The following is a 12,349-nucleotide window of genomic DNA, read 5'->3' as shown; positions in this document are numbered from 1 at the left end:
GACATGCTTCCAGAGTAGCTTTCAGCTCCCACATCTTGCTGCCGGGGTGTGGGAGCGCTAACTTCCGTCTCAGTGGCAGTAAATAGCAGGCTCGTGGTACGCTGCTGTAGGTCACTGCACACTCTTTGCATCAAAGGAACGAGTGCTGATTTCTGATGAGTTTCTCCTGCTTTTCTATAAAACCTCCTAGGGCATATGTTTCAAATAGGAAATCTGATTCTTGAACCCAATTGAGAAAATAACCACGCTTGGTCTGATTTGCGAAGATAGTGAGCATCTTAGGGCTGTTGGCAAACAAAAGACACGGACAGAACTTCAGCCAGCAAAAATTGCCATAGCTTCATTGACAGACCCACAGAAATCTGCAGAGCCTGCGTCTCCTGGAGGCTGTAGCCTACCTGACAGCTCCCAGGACCTGACTTCAGAGAACTTACTTGCCCTTATTAGTTTTAATTGTCTTGTGAAATGAAGATTATTTGAACTGAAATAAGCATCTAATCCATGCCATTCCATAAACTGGTACAGCCCACATTCACAGAATCACAGAATGGTTTGGGTTGGAAGGGACCTTAAAGATAATCCAGGTCCAACCCCCCTGCCATGGGCAGGGACACCTCCCACTAGACCAGGCTGCTCAAAGCCCCATCCAGCCTGGCCTTGAACACTTCCAGGGATGGGGCATCCACAGCTTCCCTGGGCAACCTGTTCCAGTGCCCCACCACCCATAATCCTTTACCTTCAAAGGTAAAGGATTCAAAGACTGACCAGGCACTTTCATACATATAAGGCCTAATGCTCCTCTTATTAAGTTGGTGCCAAGCAGATTTGGCTGCATTCAAAAGTGTTAAGTGTAAAACAGGCAGAGGGGGAGACTAGCTCTCCATCAGTCTTTTCTTGTGCTGTCGAGCTACCCTGGTCAGTGGCACAGGGAAAGTTTATGGGGAAAAAAAGCACAGCTCATGATTAAATACAGAATCCCTAACAACAAAGACCATAGTAAAACAGACAGCCACCCTTGTAAAAACATCCTCCGAAACAACGATTGCCTTTACATTCAGAGGCTGAGATCCTGGACAGTATGTGTCTGATTGCCACTGAAATCTGATAAGGAGCTAAGCACCTAATAGCCTTTGTGAAGCTTGACCCCGAAACAACCATGGCCAACTTCAGCGCGGAGCGGTGAGCTCTGAGCAACTGTGAGGAGCTAATAAACTATTTCTCAGTGTGACAAGCAATACCTGGAAGTGGGTCAGTAAAGGAGCAAAACACTTTTGAGGACTGTGGTTGCAAAAAAGTTGGACACAATCAAGTGGTGAGCAATAGATTTTAAGAGAAAATTAAATCCTTGTTAAAAAAGCAGTGGCAGATTCAAGCAAAGCAGAAGCAAAGCCATTTGAGCAAGAAATCAGGAGGAAATGAGACTGTGACAGGCAAGCCTTTCTGAAGCACTTTTTGTTTCCAGATTACCTGCTGAGTCTCTCCCTGTCTATTTTTAGGTCCCATAGTGCAAAACAGGCAAGTTAAGCACATTCCTGGGTGCCTCCGTTAGTCCAGGCCTGACAGCTGAGGCCTGCTAATCATTACCTTATTTACACTGTTTTGATAATGAGCTACATTTCACTCCTGTGAGCAGAGGCTGTGTTTGGAAGCATGTGTGATCATCTCGTGAGAGCCGTGAATCGAAGTAACCTCTGACATTTTGCAGAACCCTCAACTGTTCAACATTTGCTTCTACCAGGAAAATTAGAGCTAATAATTAAATATCTGTGCTTGATCCTGTCCGGTACTCTGCGCACTCAGCGCTCGGTGCCTTTAATGCAAGTTGAAGGCCCTCAGCACATTACAGACCGAGGTCTTCCCTCTAACTCATTTGCATGGCTTTACTTCCTCAGACACGATTTTGGTATTTGAAAAGAATGGTATTCCTGTACAACATGTGTCTCAATTTGTAACGATATCCTCCCTGCAGCTGGCTTGCTTTTCCAAGTGTTTCTGAAACATTACTGTCTTAAATTCGAGCCAGCCTACAATAACAAATTATCTAGAGGCAAAGAGGCTGAACTGCGTTTGTCGAGAGGACGCCCCCACTCTCCGCTGTGCTCCGTCTTCCAGTCCCGGTTTTGGACTTTCAGGCTGTGTAATGTAATCATCTTCTATGGAAGCACACATTTCCAAAAGAAAAAAAACAAACAAAACCTAAAAAAATAGGGGGTTTAGGGATTGGGTAGTGCAGAGTGAAATAACTACCGAGTTCCGACCTCTCTGGAAAGATCTGCATCCCATCATTGGCCGACTGATATTGAAACCTATGGTTAGAGCAATTTTCAGCTATTTATTTGGAGCCCACGTGGTTAAATGTAAAACTTGGTGTTGCCTGCTTATGCTCCAAGTATTTATAAGCTTTCATGAACCACTCGTGCTGCCACTTCTAAGTTGCTTATCCAAAAGGAGGCGAAAAAAACCCTTTCCCACAGGAATTCTCCAACTGAGAGATGCTTGAGCACTAGTATAAAAGAAAAGATAGATGATGAGGTCACTGAAAATTTGAATTCCGACCCTGCCTTTCGAAGTACAGTTAAAATGCCAGTTCTGTTTTATTTGAAGCAGTTAACCGATTATTGCTGAACTGGTTATCTTGGTGGTAAAAATATTGTTCCTGTTTTCTTGGGGTGGGTAGGGGAGGTGGGAATTAGAGAAAAGCTATAACAATGGTTGGGTCCAACGCAGGTCACTCCATGGCCAGCAGTGCTGGGGATAAGGGAGATGCCCTGAGGTGCCCGGCACTGCACTGAGGTCCATGCCAAGTCTCACATGCTTACTCCTTATGTGTTCTGGGTGGGTTTTTCCTCTTCCTTCCCCCACAGTATAATCTACCTGACACTTTGGCCGCTTAAGCATGCCCCCTTGCCTTTGGATGAGTCTGCATCTGCTCTTGCTTAGGCTGAAACAAACCAGGATGGGGGCTGTGAAAAACAGTCATGGGGATGGTGCCAGGCACACAGCCCTGGATGGTTACAGACAGAGGGGTTGTTCATGGGAAAATGGGAATATGTTGATTGCTTCCTGATATGGGATGCTGAAAATTTTCAGCATCAATACTACTTTTGCACTTTTTTCAGCATTCAATACTGCTTTTGCAAAAATTTATTATTACATTTATTGTTGTTGTTGTTGTTATTATTATTATTATTGTTATTATTAGTTGTTGTTGTTGTTGTTATTGTTATTAATTTATGGCCCACAATAGCATTTCAGATTAAAAAGCCGGGCCCAGGTGTAACCTAGATGAGGAGGAGGAGGACTCTGACAGGGAGGTATGGGCTGTTGCTCGGCAAGACCCCCATCTTCACCATTCGTCCTCCTCCACACTGCTATGCACAGTTAATCTGCCTTTTTCTGGCCATTTAGCTGGTTTACCAGAGAGATCAGCTTGGATAAGAAAATTGAGAAGTGCCTCAGAATAGCCAGAAGCCAGTGGTTTGGGCCCACAGAAGGCTGCTGAAATTCAAGTTGAAGTTTCTATTCTGATTTAGACAAAATCTGAGGCTTAAAGAAGGGTTATCACATCACAGTGGTTGCCTGTTTTCAGGAAAGGAGAGTAGAAACTGTCTGGATTTGGTTTTCCTTCTGTTTTAGTTTTTATGTTTTGTCTTTTTTGTTTGTTATTTTTTTTGTAAAAACATCCTTGCAAAGTTTCAGCCTTATCCCAGCGCAGAATGGGAGAATTAGTTGAAAATTTGGCTGTTTCTTTTAAAAGGAAAATCATATCTTCTGCCACATCTGCACATGAAGCGTCGGTAAGGCAAAGCAAACTATTTACAGCTCTGCCAAATATACTGGTGCTGCACTAACGGGAGGTCAATGGGCTGCCTTGCTGTTGTGGAGATATACCTGGTTGCCCCACTGTAAAGCAGAGCCTGGCCCAGGCGGGCTCTGTGCTGTGCCACAAGGGGCCATGGCCAGAGACAGTGGATGTTACAGCTGAGATTGCAAGTCCAGAGCCATGGTGGCATTTTCCTCTTTGCATGGCTTGCACGCATACCTCGAAATGCCCCAAAATGTAAACCAGAGACCCCCTCCCAGAGAAAGCCGTGAGAAGGATGGTGCCATGGGGCTGGGCAGGAGGACCTGGCTGACATTGGTTTTGTCTTTTGTTCAGATTGAAAGTGAAGGAGAGTTTCAGGAACTCACTGAACAATTGTTCTATAAAAGGTTAAACCACAAGAAACTTCTTTGAAACGGCAAAAAATTATATGAAGAGAATATTTAGAGAGGTTCTGGGGAGATTGCTACTTTGAAAAGTAGAAAGTGGTATAGATGGGGAAGGAAGGTTGATGCCAGAGAAACCTGACAGCAGCACTAATGCTGAAATCTGGGGAACCAAGCCCAAACGTTCATCTTAGCCTACCAAGACTGATCTCCACTGCCTCCCTCCACAGCTGGTGGATAGAGAGGCTCTTCCCAGATGTGTTTCAGAGCACCAAATGCAGTGCCTACTCTGTAGCACCCCTGGACATGGGAAGGAGAATGAGGACACAGGTTGCCCTGGGTTAAAGTTCATGAGCCCTTACCTCTCCTTTCCCTGTACCACAAGAAGAGGAAAGCAGAAAGCAATGCAATTTGGTGGGGAACTGCTTTCACGAAAAGCTTGACAGTGATGGGAACATGAGGAAATGGAAATTTTAAATGCTGCGGCATGAGTTCCTTGTGGCAGCTGTTGTGCCCGGGAGAATCCAAACCTGAAGGGGAGAGGGGGTGCCATGTCCCCTGGATCTGTGCAAAGCAAGCCGCATAGTGAAGTTATGTTGCTGCTTTGTGGTACGGGGAAGGATTTACAGCAGCCCAGGCCATTGTCCCCAAGTATGTGGCTGCTCTCTGCTGAATTTAGGGAATCCTGTTTCCACTGGCTATAAAGAAGAGCTGCATGCTTACCTAGGCCAAGACAGTACTCCTATTTTGGGGGGAGCATTGTCTTTATGGACAGGTATAACGGAGTGAAGAAACTACTTTTCCCTTTGCCTTATGTTGTATCCCTACCATGGAGCCTGTTGCTGGAACAAAGCAGTCAAGGGCAGACTCTGCTGCTAGATAGCTGGGTTTTGAACAATTGCCATCGATTTTGAAAAAGGTAGAGAGGGCTTCATTTCTGTCTTGTTTCTCTTCAGTGAACTGACTGCCTGGTAAATGCAGGAGCATGGACCCCACATCTTCTTGGTGACTCTCAGGGTCTCTTCCGCAGTGGTGATTCCTTTGCTCCCTTTTTTTAACAGGTCGTTTTCCCTTGGGCCATGCAGGAGCACGATGGACAGTCTGGGACTGTATTTCCACCATTTCCTTGCTACATAACAAGGGCATAGTGACATACATCCCTGTTCCTAACTTCACTAGCTAGTTTCAGGCTTCAATTTAACATACGTTGAATGAGTTTAGTGAGAAATGGTATTAAATGTACCAGCAAGGGGCCGAACATAGATGTAAACTTGTGAAATTTCCTTAAAGGCTTTTCTAGGAATAGATGCTGGGAAGCAGGAGTCAGCACACAACAGACCTTCTGCATTTCGGGTCGTGTTTCTCCCTCAAGGTCCTTCCCTGACTACAAGGGACTGGATATGGTTGCAAACACGGCCCCTGGTGCATCCCTTCAACATTTCAGTCACAGAATTGGGGATGACTAAGCTGTTCCTACCACTTCTTCTGCCTAGGCATAAAAGGAGGGCAAATCCCAAGCCTCTTCCCCAATGCATTCCTTGAAATCACAATGTCTGCTCAGATTACAGCTCACGTTTCAGCAGGCGGGAGAGCCTGAGTTGCATATCTGACCCAAAGTTGAGAAGGATCCATAGCTCACCAGACCAGAGCAGAAGGAAAACACCACCTTCAAAATCAGAGGTTGGTGCTTAAGGACCCTGCTTGTTATCCCATTCGTGCTATAGGCCTCCCCTGACTGTTGCAGTGTGGCATCCCTTCAGTTAGCTCATGGAAAGACTAATCATCAAGTATTCAAAGGGGAAGGTTTTAATGAAGAAGCTTGAACTGCTTTAAGAATTGCTAAAAAAAAAAAAATAAAATAAATTACAGAACTATTACAAGTAACAGATGATTCCAGAGTGTTTCCAGGGCTGAGTTTGCTCCCATGCTGACTTTAGCTGCACTCTTGTGGTTTATCTTCAGAACAGTTTCCCTGAGAAAATAATTGCAGTGCCTTTACTCTAGGGCCATGCATGTCCCAGATGAACCAGGGCTCTTTTAGCACATCAGCATTCATTGTCCGGGTGAATTAAGTGCTGTGCTAAATGATGGAAACTCTGCCATGCCAGCCCACATCAACGGTTGCCTCAGCCATCCCCACCCAGTCTCTAATTTTTTTCTGAACAATAAGATGTGAATCTGGAGACAGAAATGTTCAATGGAGCACAGAATGAGGGGGAAGCAACCATGGAAAAAACTGTGTGTTTGCGTGCGTGCGTGTGTCCAAAGCCATGTCAATGACATTGGCCCCTCTGAGGAGGTAGGACATGATCGGGGAGGGCACTGGGTAGAAGCAGCTATTTCTGGTGGCTATCACTGCCAGCAGGAGCATGCCACCAGCGTGGCAACAGTTGGCTCGTGGGGCAGCGCTGGGAGAGGGCACGGGGGATCAGGGCAGCAGAAGAAGGAATTGCCTCCACAGCTGAGTTACCCAGCTCCTCAGCATGGAGGCATGGAGGGCGAGTGGAGTGAGGAGGACTTCTAGCAATTAGCTCCACCAAGCAGGGCCAGGGCTTCCCACCCCACAAGTCCCAGGGGCTGCGCAGGACAAAGGGCTGTAGGTCTGCAGCAGCACCTGGAAAGAGCTGGCGAGCTTCCTGGCTAGAAAGGGAGGAGGGAAGCTTGCTGGGGAGGCCTTGCCCTAGCTGCCAAGCTCTCCTGCCAAGCTCTAACTCTGTGTTGTTCTGAGCAAGGATTTAAATCCTCGTGTGTCAGGGCATAAACCAAAGAGGAGACTCTGCGTTGGTGCAGCATGACTTAACAGCCGCAGAGGGCATCAGTGCGACTCTCACCTACTGTTCACAGGAGCACCGTGTTGCTATCTGAGCCCGCATAGGTGAACCTCCAACTTACCTGCTTGAACTGGGTCATCACCCATTTGAGTTATTCTCCTTTTGCTCCCCTGCATTGACAACGGGGAAGAAATGAGCCTTTCTACTTGTTCTCTTTCTGTCATCTTTTCCATGCTGCCTCCTGGGATTGGAGTTACAGCCTGCCTCTAACTTCTAAGTGGTCTTGCATCCCAGGATCAGCCCAGCCCTGCTTAGCTTTGGAAAGCAGGCAAACCCCAGTGTGCGCACCTCAGTGCAACTCACATAAGCTCAACTCCATGGCTTTATGCTTACAAAAGTTCTTCTTTGGTGGCTGATGCAATTTTTCTCTCTGATCAGCAAAATTTGATGTGCGTTGAGGGCAAGTTCAGCTGGGGTGAAGAGCATATGTTGCTCTCCTAAAAAGTAATTTGTTTTTTTGGGGGAGATATAAATAGCTGACTTTGTTGTGCTGGTCATGCACGCTGGTGTTGGCACGAGGTGTATAACATCTAACTGTGAAGTGGTGATGACTAGTGTGTTCTCATTTCTTTGTAAAACTTCGCATGCTATGCCTGATATGGACTTTTGTTCTGTCACTTGATCGCTACAAAGATGCATTCATCAAAGGCAATGACTGCCATATGAGCCAATCAGCGGGGAAGGTCCTTCTCTCCAATCCACACAGTCTGTTACACAGGCTATCTGCAAGGAGGGGAAAATAGACAGGAATTACAAAATTAGCTGACTGCTCCAAGCAGAAAGCGTTGAGAGCTAGTGAACTTCTTTATGCCCTCCCTCCAAAATCACTCATCAGTCTGTGCTATGCCTATGCCATGCCATTTGAGACTGATTAGAGAGGGATGGAAATTCATTTCCCTTGATGTATGGAAAGCGAGGAGCAGGCGAAATACCTGAAGTGCAGAGTGAGGTTTCATACAGACATTACAGATTTTGTTCTCTCTTCTTCCCTTTTTAGTTAATCTCAGAGCAAGTTTTCAAGCCAAAAAGTGACAGAAAGCAGTCATGTACTTTATGGGGAGTATTTAGTAGGTGGATGCATCCCAGCTCTCAGTCTAGTCGTTGTCCACAGCTCTCTGTACACACAAAGTGGCTCATCCTGCTGGGCACGTTGCCCTAAAGCCCAAATGTTACTCCTTAACCTAGATATAATGGTCTCCGTGCTCTGGGAGTTCATGCTGGTCAGCATATTCAATGTGCCTTCCAGTCTCTGCTTTGAGAAGAGTGGAGGTTTGGCAGGGGATACGAGCACAGTGACAAGAGGGATTGCAGAGGAGCCAGTGTGAAGGGGAGATCTTTGAGCAGACTGAGAAGGAAAATGTGACCCAGCACCAAAATCAAGGCAAATAAGTACTTCAGAGTTTCAACCCGAATGTTCAGGGGACAGCAGATCCCATCCAAGGAGAGAGAGTCCAAAGCATTCTATGGAGAGAGAGAAGACAGTCCCTGCTAGGCAGTCTACACGGTCAACTGACAAGGGAAGCAGAAGGACATGAGGCCGTAGTGTATCACCCAGTAGCTCCTAGATAAACTAAGGCATCAGGAGCTTGTAACCACTGTGTTGCTGTTAGTTGCATTAGGTTGGTGAGAAGGTGATTTGCGTTCTCAAAAACATGATTCCAAAGATTTTCGCGACCTTGGCCTTCACCGCTGGCAAAGCTGTCCTTATTTTAAGGGAGCTATCACGTGCATTTCTGAAGGCCTCAAATCAATAAAGCTGTGTTTGCCTCAGTATTGTTCACCCAGTCAAAGCACCAGTGGGCTTCAGAAGGAGGTTGTCTGAATAAGTTTTGTGGGATGCATCCCTTTTGTGTCCTAAAAAAAAAAAGAAAAGCAGTCAGTACATCTGGTCAGATAACAGGAGGAAAATGGACCTGGGTGTGATGACCAGGATATAAAAAGGGAACAACTGGAAAAATAAATTATTTGTCTAATTCTGTGATCTGCTCTAGCAGGATCTGGAGGGTTTTGTTCCCCTCTCACACACGGTCCATGGAAATGTATGCGTTCAGTGCTAAAAATATCAGATGTTAGTAGCAGTTTACCTCAGTGAGAGCAATGCCTAGTTCTGCTTTGGCTCTTAAAATGCCTTTAATTGAATTCTGTTTGTCATGCTAGGCACTGTCAGTCACCGTGCTCTGCTGGTGGTGACCCTGCCGTGCTGCAGCTGCTGTTGCGGTGGTACAAGTGGGAGGAGGCCGGTTGCAGACTGTCCCAAGAGACGACCGAGGAGGTTGTGGGGAACTCCAGCCCGACCTCCCTCACTGCAGCTCGGTTTTGCTGTGTTGAGCATACATCTCTCCTTTGTATGACTGCAGATTTAGAGAAAGGCCAAAAGGGGCATCTTCAGTTTGTATGCGTAGCATGGATAGTACCTACAGAGTTAGCTGTGTCAGTGGGAGATGTATATTTATGTGAGAGTGGAGCTGTCGCCGGGTGCCGTTCCAGTTTATCCATGAGGCCGATCAGCCCTGTGGAGCCGCACACCAGCCCATGTAGTGAGGTCTCTCTGGGAGCCCTGGCACGTGCGGTGTTCCCCATCTTATCCTTATCCCAGGTGCTGGGGGATCCTGCTCCAAATGCCTCTTCTTCTCTGACTCCACTTGCCCGCCTGTGCTGTGCAGAGAGCGGTACATCCCAGCTCTGTAAAGCACACTGAGATCAAGGGGTGAAGGGTACTGTATAATTGCAAAGTATCATTATTCACCCATGGTCTTGTAGGATGAAAGGCACTCCATGAAACCCAGAGAATGAACTATTATTATATCGGTTTCCAGCTTTCTATCGCAGGAATTCCTCCATCTTCCTTTCCAGCAACCTCGGAGGTTGCATGTACCAATGGCCCTTGTGGCAGGAGGGGCAGCCAAGGCTGAAGCGGTGGGTTTGTGTCCCAGCCCGGCCACCCGCCCAGCATGAGGCTACGTGCCGTGTGCGCTCAGGCGGTGCCCAGCTCGCCTGCGATGGGTCTCCCACCGCTCGCCCTCACCACCTCTCCTTGTCTGCTTTGCAGGAACGCTCGCCGACAGGGTACCTTGCATGGAGAAAGGGAGCAGAGCAAACCACGTCACTCCACCGAATGACACCAGCTGGTCCGCTCACCACCCCCTCCGGCTGAAAGTCCAGCAAAGAAAGCAGCTTCCTGTCACGAAGCCCCTCCGAGGAAGCCTCGGTCCCACGGGTGCCTTTGACCCAGAAGACAGCACATCATGGACCCACACAGTGTGCTCAGCATTCCTGCGACCACCCCTCTTCTCCTCCAAGGAACGCTTTTTCCTCTTGGTTTCTTGCTGGGGGGGATTTTTCACCCTGGTTTCAAAAACCACACGGACCAACATAGGTACTTTTCCCTCTCTGACTTCAAAGTTCAGATATTTGAGACTGGACAATGATACGGATTTTTTTTTTTAATTTTTTTTTTTCCTTCGAAAAACTGCTGTGGTTTTGCTGCTACACTAAGAATCGTGATTTGCATTGTATGGTTTTGGACCTATTCAAGTTTTGATGGGGGAAAGGGGTAATACTGGAGTAGCAACGCTTCAGAGTCATCTCTGTCCTACCCATGATGCACTTTTAAATGAAGAGTTAGAATATTTTATTGGCTAATATACTTTCCTTGTTATTTTTACAAAGGCCACCTTTATCCTTTCTAATGCCATATTTTCAGTGTTACACTTTTATGGCTTTTAATTTTTGATTTGACAGATGTAAGAAGCAGCATGAATAGTTTATACTGTGGTTTTTCAGAGACTGAATGCCAAGAGAACTCAGTAAATGTTTATTCTTCTCAGCTTTCTCTTTAAATTCCCCTAAATAGCGCCCCATTTGGGAACAGAGCAAGAGTGTTGAACTAAAGACCAAAATTCCCTCAAGGTGTAAAATAATCTGAGGGGAATATTTGCTGGGCGTCACGAAAGACTTGGATGAAATTTCAACCCTGATGGTTTTCAGTGATCCAGGAAGGCAGTGAGACAATCTCTCCATATGCATAGCCCTTTCATGATAATTAGAATGGTATGGACAAACCAATGAAAACAAGGGTAAAGTGAGAAAGATCCCCCATGATTCTGTTTCACTGTTTGCTTTCTCCTGTCATGGTTAAGAGAAATGTGCAATTCGATCCTCAATCAGTGGGTGGAGGATAACAGGGTAGAATTTACTTGTGTGCACTTGTACAGTTGTAGCCAAGAGTCCAAAAGTACACTAGAGCATGTTATACTGGCACTGAATTGGTAAGAGAGTTGTGGAGTATCCCATTCTGACAAATACAAAAAAGAAAAAAAAAGAAAAAAAAAAAAACAAAAAACCCCCATAAAAACCCCACAAAAAAATCAAAAAGAAAGAAAAAAAAACTTAAAAAAAAAAATCAGATCACCTTGTGATTCAGTGTAACTGTTTACTAACTCGAATAAAGCAATTGTTCACTCTCGAGTGTTCAGAGTACACCTTTTCTATAAGGCTGCTGCGGGGAAGTGAGGAGCAGTTTGCAGGAGCAGTGTGTGGCTGTCTCAGCGGTGTTGGGAGCAGGGTAGCAGAGTCAGTTGAACCAGAGCCTTGTAGTGATGGTGCACTATGAGCACTATGTATATACTGTATTTCTATATTTTCCTTTGTACAGATTCACTTAAGTCAAGCTACTGTTTTACAGGTGCTCCTTATTTATTAGAGCTGTGAAAGCTTGGGAAACACACCGGGCGAGTAAGCTCGCTTTTTAAAAAAAAAATACAAAAACCCAACAAAAAAACAAAAAAGAGGGAGAAATCCAACAACTCCTGAGTCTAGGGAGAGAGCTCAAAGAGATGCCGATGAAACATCTTCAAGAGAGCAAGAATCTGCAGCACCCTCAGTGTGCTCTGCTTTCCTTTTGGGCTTGCAACGCTTTTCTCTCTCCCTGACTGGTGTCAGATTTATTAAAACAAAATAAATCTCCAAGAAAAAAAAAATGCACTTAAATGTGCTGTTGTTTTATTATTATTTTTTTTTCCTTTTTGTGCATGCGGTTATTCATTCCTCTACCTGCCTGGTCACAGATCAAACAAAACTCAGTCTGAAGTCTCAGCAAAATATGTGCAAGTGTTCTTGGAGGCTGTACCTATGTCCTTTCCGTTTTTGCTCCTCCCTTCTCACCTCTCAGTTTCTGCAGTGTTTAAGGCGTGGGGAGGGGGGGGAAGCACCCCACAGTTAGTACAGTGCAGAGTTAGGTCCTGATCTTAGAGAAGAGCCCCAGATGGATGCACTGGCTGCAGCTTCATTCGTTTCAAGGGGATCTGTGC

General features: G+C 45.9%; 1 protein-coding gene across 2 annotated transcripts in view; it reads left to right on the top strand.

Annotated features, from left to right (window-relative positions):
- Nucleotides 1-12,053, top strand: part of SOBP (sine oculis binding protein homolog) — a 120,709-nt gene extending 108,656 nt beyond the window's left edge. For both annotated transcript variants that reach the window (XM_054196314.1, XM_054196313.1), the window contains one exon: nt 10,090-12,053. The gene's annotated coding sequence lies outside the window, so the exon portion shown is untranslated. The remainder of the gene's footprint in view (nt 1-10,089) is intronic.
- The last annotated feature ends 296 nt before the right edge of the window (nt 12,054-12,349 follow it).

Source organism: Rissa tridactyla, chromosome 3, assembly GCF_028500815.1.
Source record: "Rissa tridactyla isolate bRisTri1 chromosome 3, bRisTri1.patW.cur.20221130, whole genome shotgun sequence".
Taxonomy (NCBI): domain Eukaryota; kingdom Metazoa; phylum Chordata; class Aves; order Charadriiformes; family Laridae; genus Rissa; species Rissa tridactyla.
The sequence above is the reverse complement of the archived record's forward strand: the minus strand, read 5'-3'. Positions and strand labels throughout refer to the sequence as shown.